The 10,359-nt window shown below is 37.0% G+C and overlaps 1 pseudogene; it reads left to right on the top strand.

The window, feature by feature from the left end:
* The first annotated feature begins 336 nt into the window (after nucleotides 1-336).
* On the top strand, nucleotides 337-3,906 carry LOC149561834 (pentatricopeptide repeat-containing protein At3g26782, mitochondrial pseudogene; annotated as a pseudogene).
* The last annotated feature ends 6,453 nt before the right edge of the window (nucleotides 3,907-10,359 follow it).

Genomic DNA, 10,359 nt, shown 5'->3' with positions numbered 1-10,359 from the left:
CTGTATTTAAAAAGACATAAATAATTCGGCACTAAACTTAAAAAAATAGAAAAAAAAAAAAATATTTTTCCTGTTGCGTCGTGATTGCCACTAGCTTATATATACCTCTATATATCTTACGCCAAGAGTAATCGTTCTCGAGGCGCCTATTTTCATTTTCATAAATCCCAACTGTGATTAAAATAACTTTGAGATTAAATGAAAATAGGCGAACGACTCTCGGCGTAATATATATAGAGGTCTATATAAGCTAGTTATACGATTGAAAAAATATCAATATAGTATCTTTATTTATAGACAAATAGAAACAATATCTGCTTTGAACAGCAAGTTCATATTAGAAAAACAGAGCTCCGCAGAGGAAAAACGCCTGTACAAAGAAGTCGACATTCCTCTTCCTAAATATTCAGTAATTTTATCCAGTGCCTTGTTTGGTGGACGGCTGTACTGCGATTCTCTCTTGGGAAAATTGTTTCAGCACAGAATGGAGAGGCAATTTGCAAGGAAAAACTTTCCCAAGATTTAGGTACCCAATGCAGAGAAGATTAATATGAATGGGAAACAAATACTCTGGTGATTTCATTTGAGACTAAAAGATTACATATGGGATTTTTTGGTTGGAAGATGGAGATAATTCTTCTTCCACGAATTTTTCCAGAACTCAAATCTAGACTCACATTTTACAGTGTCCATTCAGTACACTTCCAAAAATTGTGTTATGGCAGACTCTTACGACACTACATGAGCAAATAGATGGCCATAAAACCAATCCTGGGAAATCATAATTTCAGGAAGAAGTTGCTAACGTTTTGCCGTGCTGAAATGGTCGACAACAAACATAAACCACGCTTCAATCATACAATGTCAACCGATGCCCATCTCAATTTCAATCTCAATCTCAGAGCACTTTGTGAGGAGGGTTGCTTGAAGGTTGCGGTACACATTCTTCTTACTACCCCCAATTACTCTGTAGACTCTTTTACATATTTTCAACTGTTGCAAACTTGCATTTCCAAGAAATCCTTTTCAGATGGTAGGAAAATCCACTCCCATATGAAGGAGAGAGAATTTGAATTTGCTACAAACAGACTTCTACAAAATACCCTTATACGCATGTATGACAAGTGCGGAAGTTTAATAGATGCCCGCAATGTGTTTGACCAAATGACTACCCGAGATGTCTTCTCATGGAATGTGATAATTGCATCTTACAGAAAACATGGGATTCCTCAGAAGGCAATGGCATTATTTCAACAAATGCAACGAAGTGGTTACCAACCAGATAAGTTTACATTCGAATCAATTGTCTCCGCGTGTACCAAAATAGGAGATATAGAAAAGGGCATTGAGATCCACCAATCAATTATTGAAAGCGGATCTGTGTCAAATGTTGTAGTCACGAATACCTTGATAGACATGTATGCAAAATGTGGCAAAATACAGAAAGCAAGCGAACTATTTGACAAAATGCCTCATCGAGATATAGTGTCATGGAATACGATCATTACCGGATATGCGCATAATGGACTTGTTCATAAGTCCTTGGAGATTTTTAGTCAAATGCAGTCGGCAAGTGTGAAGGCGGACTCAACAACTTTTGTTGTCATCCTCCCAGTTTGCTCCAAAATAGAAGCTTTAGAACAGGGTATGGAGATTCATCGAAGAATCGTGGAAGGCGGACTTTTATCACATGATGCAGTTGTTACTTCCCTGATATACATGTATGCAAAATTTGGAAGCATACAGAAGGCACATGAATTGTTTGAAACAATATGTCAACGAGATGTGGTTTTATGGACTACAATAATTGCTGGATATGTGCAAAACGGGCTTTTTGAAAAGGCTTTACAACTTTTTAAGCAAATGCAGCTGGCAGATGCAAAGCCAAACTTCGCCACCTACGCCAGCATCCTTCCAGCTTGTGCTAAACAAGGAGATTTGGAACAAGGTACGGAGATCCATCAAAGAATAATTGAAAGCAAATATTTTTCACATGTCGTACTTGTGACTGCTCTAATAGATATGTATGCAAAATGTGGAAGCATACAAAAGGCACTCAAATTGTTTCACAAGATGGCTGAGCGAGATGTAGTATCTTGGAATACAATAGCTGCTGGATATGCTAAAAATGGGCTTGCTGAAGAGGCCTTGGAAACTTTTAGGGAAATGCATTTGGAAGGTGTTAAGCCAAACGCGGGAACCTTAGCCAGCATTCTCTCAGCTTGTGCCAAGTTGGGATGTTTGAAACAGGGTATGGGGATCCATCTAAAAATAATTGAAAGGGAAATTTTATCCGATGTATCAGTTGCAAATGCTCTGATAGATTTGTATTCTAAAAATGGAAATATACAGAAGGCACAAAAACTGTTTGAAGAATTGCTTCATCGAGACACTGTCTCGTGGAATGCAATAATTAGTGGACAAGCACAAAATGGGACTGCTGAAATGGCCCTGCATATTTTCAATCAAATGCAATTGGCAGGTGTAATGGTTAGCTCAGCATCCTTGACAAGCATACTCCCAGCATGTGCTAAACTTGGAGCTTTGGAACAGGGAATGAGCATTCATCAAAAAGTAATTGAAAGTGGTTTTTCATCAGATATTGTGGTTGCAAATACTCTGATAGACATGTATGCAAAATGTGGAAGCATACAGAAAGCACACAGCTTGTTTAAAAGGTTGAATAATGCAAACCTAATCTCATGGACTGCGATTATCGCAGGATACGCAATGCATGGCTATGCAAGTGAAGCCATGAAACTCTTTGAGCTAATGATTGGTTCTGGAACCAATCCTGACCATATAAACTTTATATGTGTTTTACATGCATGCAGCCATGCAGGTCTAGTGGATGAGGGCTGTAAATACTTTAATCAGATGAGAGTCACTCATTGCATTATACCTACATTGGATCATTATGTATGCATGGTTGATCTTCTTGGCCGTGGTGGTTATCTAAAGGAAGCCCTGAACTTTATCATCAAAATGGCAATAAAGCCTGATGCGTTTGTATGGATGAGTTTACTTGGTGCTTGTAGCTCACATAGAGATATATTGCTCGGAGAATTTTCAGCAACAGTCCTTTTTCAGTTAGAACCTAAAAATTCATCATCTTATGTTCTTTTATCAAACATTTATGCAGAAGTGGGCAGGTGGAGCAAGGTTGAGAAGATAAGGAAATTGATGGCAGTTAGAGGAGCTGTTAAGAAACGTGGATGTAGTTGGATTGAAGTCCATAAAATGATATGTTCGTTTTCCATTGGAGACAGATTGTACCCTCAAACACAGGAGACATTATAAGTATTGGAGAAATTATCCTGGGAAATGAAGGTAGCAGGGTACATTCCTGATATAAAACCTTTACTCAGTGATGTGGAGGAGGAAGAGAAGGAAGTTTACAATTGCATTTTAATTGTTAAACGTGCCCCCTGGAACAATTATTGAAGTTGTCAAGAACCTTTGAGAATGTCATGGCTGCCAAACTGCAACCAAGTTTATCACAAAGATTGTTGTAAGAGAAATTATTATACGAGATGCAAATCAGTTCCATCATTTTAAACATGGACAATGTTCTTGTCGAGATTATTGGTGATTCTAACACAAGTGGCACGGTGTTAGTTTGCAGTGGTGATGCAAAACTGACTCCTATTATTTAGGAGGCACAGTCCAACCTATCCCCAGATATTGGAGAACCTTTCCTTAACTTCCCTTGATTTAGCAGTCACCATGGGATTGAATTTAAGAGATAATTGTTTCTTTTTTAAACTGTTGTTTCATCGTAGTCTTTGTAGGAGTTGATCAGAAGTTTCTTGATCATAAAGGGGGAAGCTGAAACCATATATTGTAGGGAGATTTGAAGATGTAATTAATGATTATTGAATAAAGTTGGAGCTTTTTATAGGATAATGATTTCTGGTATGGTTCGCTGTTGACTTCTCTGTTATACAAGGTATGTGTTCATTGATTTGCTGATCCGAGGAGTGTCTGCATCAGTTAGGTATCAGAGCAATTTATTCCTGTGCCAAGAAACCTTCATGATTCTCTAATTTGTCTTTAATATCTGTTTCTTATCAAGCAGTCACTTTGCCATCATTTAGCATGACAGGAATGTGAGCAGCCATGAGGATTGTGTGCTTTAGTGGAAGAAAGGTTGAAATACAGAAAAATAATATGAGCAAGCACAACATTGAAGCTCTGCACCAAATTCTGTGAGACTAGTGTTAATGGTGGCATGGAATTTCTGCAACCGATGATATTTTTCTGGGCCATCAGGTTGTCAGAGGTAAGAGTTTGATAGTTGTGAGTAGACATTGTTGAGTTGGTAGTCATCTCAGAAGAATGCCAATTCAGAATGAAGAATAGAGTCATTTCGCATAATTATTGAAAAATATTCTCAATTTGTTTTAATAGTAAAACTTGAGCAGCAATTAATCATGAAGAGATAGACAATTGCCATGATTATAAATTTTTGGTGGCCTGCAACAGATGGTGTGAGATTTATGACTGATTACAGAGAATTAATGGTAAGAAGTGTACTTTGTTTAATGAAATTTTTGTGGGACTTGAGTTCTCTATGGGCCTAACTTTCTACTCTCAATATCTTTCCCTTTCAACTGTACCATGCCAATGAGAGGACTACCATATCAGAGTTTTAATAAATGAAGGTAATAATTTTGTAAGGGAATATCCAAGGAATTATAGAGGAGCTCTTGTTATTGCAGCTTATGGGCTTAGTGTTTCTTAGTTAAAGTTTGCAAAGAGTTGAAGATATCTAGTATTGGTCCATAAAATATTAATTTGGAGGAAATAAGAGAAGATAGTTGCAGCACTGTCTTTGAGCTGAAGAAATGATTATGGGGTTGTATCATGATGTAAAAAATAGAACAACCAAGTTGGAAGAAAGAATACGATAGAGACAAAGACAAAGGGCAAGCAAAAGGAGTTGCACCAGTTAGAGTTTGAGTTGGAGGAGTTATGGTGCATATTGGAAGATTATGAGACATGTGGCAATAAGAAGTCACAATGAAAGAAATCTACAACAAAGGTCTTGAAGAGTTATGAGGAGGTGAAAAAAAATGAAGAGCTTTTACACTATGGGCAAGAGTCATTCTCCGAGAGGGAAGTCATTGAGTCAAGGATTTGACAAGGAGTGACATTGTTAGAACAAGGAAAAGTAGAATCCATTGAAGAGTTGGGAAAAATATTAGTGTATAAAAGGCCCTTGGATGAGATCTTTCAAGAGTTACAAAGATAAGAAATAAATGAAGTATAAAGATGAAGACATAGTTGATTGTGAGGAAGTTGTTGAGTTATATTACCCCGAAGAAGGGGAAGGCATTGAAGAGTACAGTGTAGAAATGGAAATGGAAGACTGCAATCACGAGAAGAGGCTCAAATGGTTGTGTTATGATGTGGAGCCTAATCAAACTCAGAGATTTATTTGGCGCAGTTTCCCCCCAGATTTTATCTACGAGGGCTTGGGGGCACTGCCTTCAAGATGGGGTCAAGGGGCAGCGGCCCTTGCAGGGTTCTATGACAGAGCCCTAGAAGTGCTCCCTGTCACAGTATAGGGTGGGGTATAGGGGCAACACCCCCACGGGGTTTTCGGGGGTGCTCCCGCAAAGCCAAAAATGACTCTATTATTGTAAAAGGCATTGGCTGCTATTTTTTTCTATTGGGTGACTTATTCTAGCCCTAATTTTGTAAGCGGCAAAAAGCTTGTATAAAATGGCTTAGGGTTAGGGATTTCATAATATATGATGAGATTGTAGCTTCTTTTGGCAGTATTGAGTTGTAAGGGATTGATGATTGTAATTACTAGATAATAATAATATTGGACTCGCTATTGGTGGATGTAGCCCAAAGATTGGGTGAACCACATTAAATCTTTGTGTCTTGTGTTCTCTTTTGTGTGATTTATTATTTTAAGATATTGATTATATTTGAATGTAATTGTTGTTTCTATTCATAGTTAATCCTAATAAATTGTAGCAGTGGAAGCAGTGCATGTTGAAGAGGAAGCTACAACAATGATGGAGATCCAAGAGAACCTCATATGTGATGAAAATCTGTTGACTTTAGAGAACACAACTTGTTGGAAGTAGCTAGAGGATTGTCTTGAGAATCCTAGTAGTGATGAAAAAGGAGTAGTTCATTGCTTCCCTAAAGAGGAAACGGGGATTCATGAGAGTGAGAGTAAAGATACAAATAGTTATATTATAAAGGACAATGTCCAAAAGGATTTTTTTTATGAACATCACACTAAGCTAAGAAATGAAGGCCACCTCACAAAATATGATATGGAAAGCTTACCTAAATAGCACATCACGGGAAGAGGAGAAATCACTTATGGGAGAGTTTTATTCCTTATTGTTTGCTTTAAGTGATGTATGTGTAGGTGATAAAAATGATGCAAAGAACAACAATGATTTCAATGGAGGAAAACTACTAAGCTTTCGCCGAGCTAGAATAGGATGATTAAAATCAATTAGCAAAGGAAGAGGACCTTTATTTCAACAAGTGGTTGAAAGTGAAAGACAAAAAAGTGTGATGATCTAAAAAGATATATGATCTGGTGAAAGGGAACATCATGGCTTAGTTTTTAAAGCCGAAGGGATAATTCCATTATATATTCCAAACTCTTTCATGAATGTTTTGTTGTGGCAGTATGTTGGGATAAATAACAATCCCACATCACAAAAATAAAATAAACTATATAATTGTTAGAATATTATTATTTGTTGAAGCTAACTCTCAAGTAAATAAACTTTGAACCATAAGTTCAAAAGTTTAAAAAGGAGAGAATGATACAAAATTGACTCCTATGATTTAAGAGGCGCAGTCAAACCTATCCCTAGATTTAGGAGAACCCTTAGCTTCCATTGATTTAGCAGTCACCATGGGATTGGATTTAAGCAATAATTGTTTCTATTTTAAATTGTTGTTTCATTATAGTCTTTGGAGGAGTTCATTTGGAGTTTCTTGATCATAAAAGGGGGAGATGAAACCATGGATTTTAGGAGATTTGAAGATGTAATTCGTGATTATTCAATAAGGTTGGAGCTTTTTATAGGATTATATTTCCTAGTATGGTTCCCTGTTGATTTTTCCTTTGTTATACAAAGTATGTGTTCATCAATTTGGAGATCTAAGGAGTGTCTGCATCAAGTGGTAAGAAGAAGGAAAACAAAATTGTTTCTCATCTTCTAAAATTGTATATGTTTTTTTATGTTATGATTCTTTGATAACTAGAACATGCCCTTGATTTGATCAAATCAATTTATATTGTATTTGTGCTCCCTAGATATGCTAAAAAAAGGTATTCCAAAGTCATCGAGGAGTAATAACATTGATTTTTTTTTTTGTGGAACCCTCAATGATGGGGAAAGAGATGGATGCTTGAAGGAAACAAAACGTCATGCAAGCATGAGAGAGAGAGAGATATTCATATCCAATACTCTAATAAATGTGAGGAGAACATCCTTGATTGTTCTTTGCTCCTACCTTTGCAATGCAATTTGCATATCCCCTTGTCTTCATTGTACATGACCATTTAGGAGCATTTAAGTTGTGAAAACTAAAAAATGATAAAGTTGTTGGAGAGAAAATGTGTTGGAATTAATCCTCTAATAAAAATGAATAAGTATTTCTTATCAAATAGAGTTTGGTGCTCAATGTGTTTGAGTTAGCTGTCCATAATTTCAAATAACTATCAAATAGTTCCACAGTTAGTGTAAATAATTAATTACTATTCACACTTTATTTAAGTTTACTTAAGTTAATGCATTATTATATTAGTTGTCATGTAGACATCTAAGAGTATGCGTACTCATATGAGTTGTCTTGTTGACAACATATGAGTTAGCAACTAATTTAAGCACATGGTGTCTACAACATCTCTATACGAGATACACCTTTTCGGGTGAGATTGTGTTATTTTGACAGCATCAACGTTTCAGACCATACTCAACGATCCATCATCGGGATGAGAGAGCTAAGAGCACATAATGATCCATCATTATGTGCTCTTAGCTCTCTCATCCCGATGATGGATCGTTGAGTATGGTCCAAAACGTTGATGCTGTCAAAATAACACAATCTCACCTAGAAGCATACATATAATAGCATGGATTGTGGAAATCTAATACAATTTAGAGATACACCTTGTCATGCTTATCCTCTCATTATTGCACGTACATTCATGCACAATGGAGGATAATCCACTTCTGGTGGGTGTGTGCTTAATTGTTGAGCTTATCTCTTCACTAACTACTAGTCATTCTAGAAGCATTCTAGATGCCTTTATATGCAGGCACTTCTAGTGTATATTCAATTCAATTCATTCTCATATTGTTATTATGATCATACATCATTTGGTCCATATTGTGCTTTGTCTTGTGCTTCTTGATCTTGGTGCCATTTTTCCCTAAAGCAAATTCTTACATAGTATCAGAGCTGAGGGAGTGTCATTTCATAGCCATTGGAGACCATTTTTGCTTCACCTCTCGGAGGACCTTGATTTAGATCTGGAGAATCTGTAGCTATTGGGAGTGTCTAGAGCCAAAGCAAGCCTCACCATTATGTCTGGAGCATCTATTTGGTGAATTTTGACTATAAATTTGCCTACCCTAGGCCATAGTCAAAATTGAGGCAAATTATTTTTACAAACCGACACTCGAAGGCCTAATTTGTAGAATTGGTATGATCATTTCAAATCTCTGAATTTCATTTTCAGATTTGAATATTTTATTATTTCAATCTCTGCAATTTTCCTTTTTTGGAATTTCTTTGCAATTCTCAAATTTTTGTTGCGAATTTTTTTTGCCCGTTAGGCCTGTAGAGGTGAATTTATTGCAGGCAACTAGGTGGTCAAATCCTAGTGCTCATGAAGGAAAATTCCTCAGAATCTGGCAACCTTATCATAGACTAGCGTATCACCTAAACTGGTCAAATATTCCAACAAAATCGGCTTACTATTCCACCATCGACAACACACAGTAACCAACAACAGTAAACTGTGTTCAAAGAACCAGTGGCTTCAAGCCAAGTTAATTGGTGAGCAGTGTGGGTTTTTATTCACTCCAAACAACTTAGAGGCATGCATGTGGGACTAAAGTCCCACAGATTGCAACCACTGGATTCTCTCCACTGATGCCAAAACTCCCCCATCGACATCCACTTTCAGTGTTGTCAAACCAATTCCGATGACAATCTCCCTCCGACAAGTTTCTAGCAACCTCTGTACTCCTGGTGACACGATGGCACGCACGTCAATGACTATTACGCCAAGTTAGCGCTAGCTCAGCTGGCCATGTAATCTGACACATCAGCATGCACAGTCAGCTTTTCGTGCATCCACGTCAATAAATTCGTATTGCCAACTTAGCTATCTATACACACAGTCAACATCCGTACTTGCCACATCATCCATAAGGGTGTCTTTTCACTGATGTCATTTGGTCACTGTCTTAAATTTGACGGCCATTTGACCATCACCAATAGGCCAAATTGCACTACCGTGATGACTATTTGGACATCAAATTTAACCTCGTAGTTTCCTCTACAGACCCCTCTCCATATTTAGTTTTGATTTGACAATCCAACTTTGAGAAGCCATATCTCAGTCATCTAGACTCCAAATTAGGTGCAATTTTTTTTTTTTTTTGGCAAGAATTTCCTGAACTTTTCAATGGTGCTATTATTTTCTTTTGGTACATGGATTTGTCAAAAAATTTAATTTTTGGCAATTGTACCTATCCAATCCTGCATTTTGCAACTTCAAATGTTTCGTACAGGCTCATTTGGACACATTTTCAAGTTCAGTTTTTTTTGAAAGTGCATAATTTTTCATTTACTTTCCAGATCTGCAATCAAATTATAGGCTTCTGTGACAGAAATACCACTTTCAAGAATAGGTCCTTTCTTTGCACTGTATTGCTTTAAAATTGTTGTATTTCTCAGCTACATTGCTTGGTTCCAGATTTAAACTCCAAGAGGAGGTTGTAAACAAAAAAATAAGAAGTCCACTAAGGCCTAAATTGGCAAGTGGCTATTGTAAATGCACTAAGTATAAAGTGCCAAAATCATTCATTTGGGGGGGGGGGGGTGGGCGGGCGGGGTGTCTCTTTGTGTTTTGCTCCTCTTTTCCTATTGTTATCTTTCTTTTCTTGCATTATGGGAAATCCTAAGATTCCAAAATTAACACCACATAACTATGCCACATGGTCAGTTAAAAAATGGTGTGAATTGATGAATAAAGAAGTTTCTCAATATGAAGATGGTTCTTTTCTTAAACCAAAAGGTGGTCAAGTATCTCAAAGTGATATCAATGCTTGGAAAATGGCTAATAGGAAAGCCCTA

This window comes from Cupressus sempervirens, chromosome 4 (assembly GCF_028749045.1).
Source record: "Cupressus sempervirens isolate cs-2001-9-10 chromosome 4, ASM2874904v1, whole genome shotgun sequence".
NCBI lineage: Eukaryota > Viridiplantae > Streptophyta > Pinopsida > Cupressales > Cupressaceae > Cupressus > Cupressus sempervirens.
The sequence above is the reverse complement of the archived record's forward strand: the minus strand, read 5'-3'. Positions and strand labels throughout refer to the sequence as shown.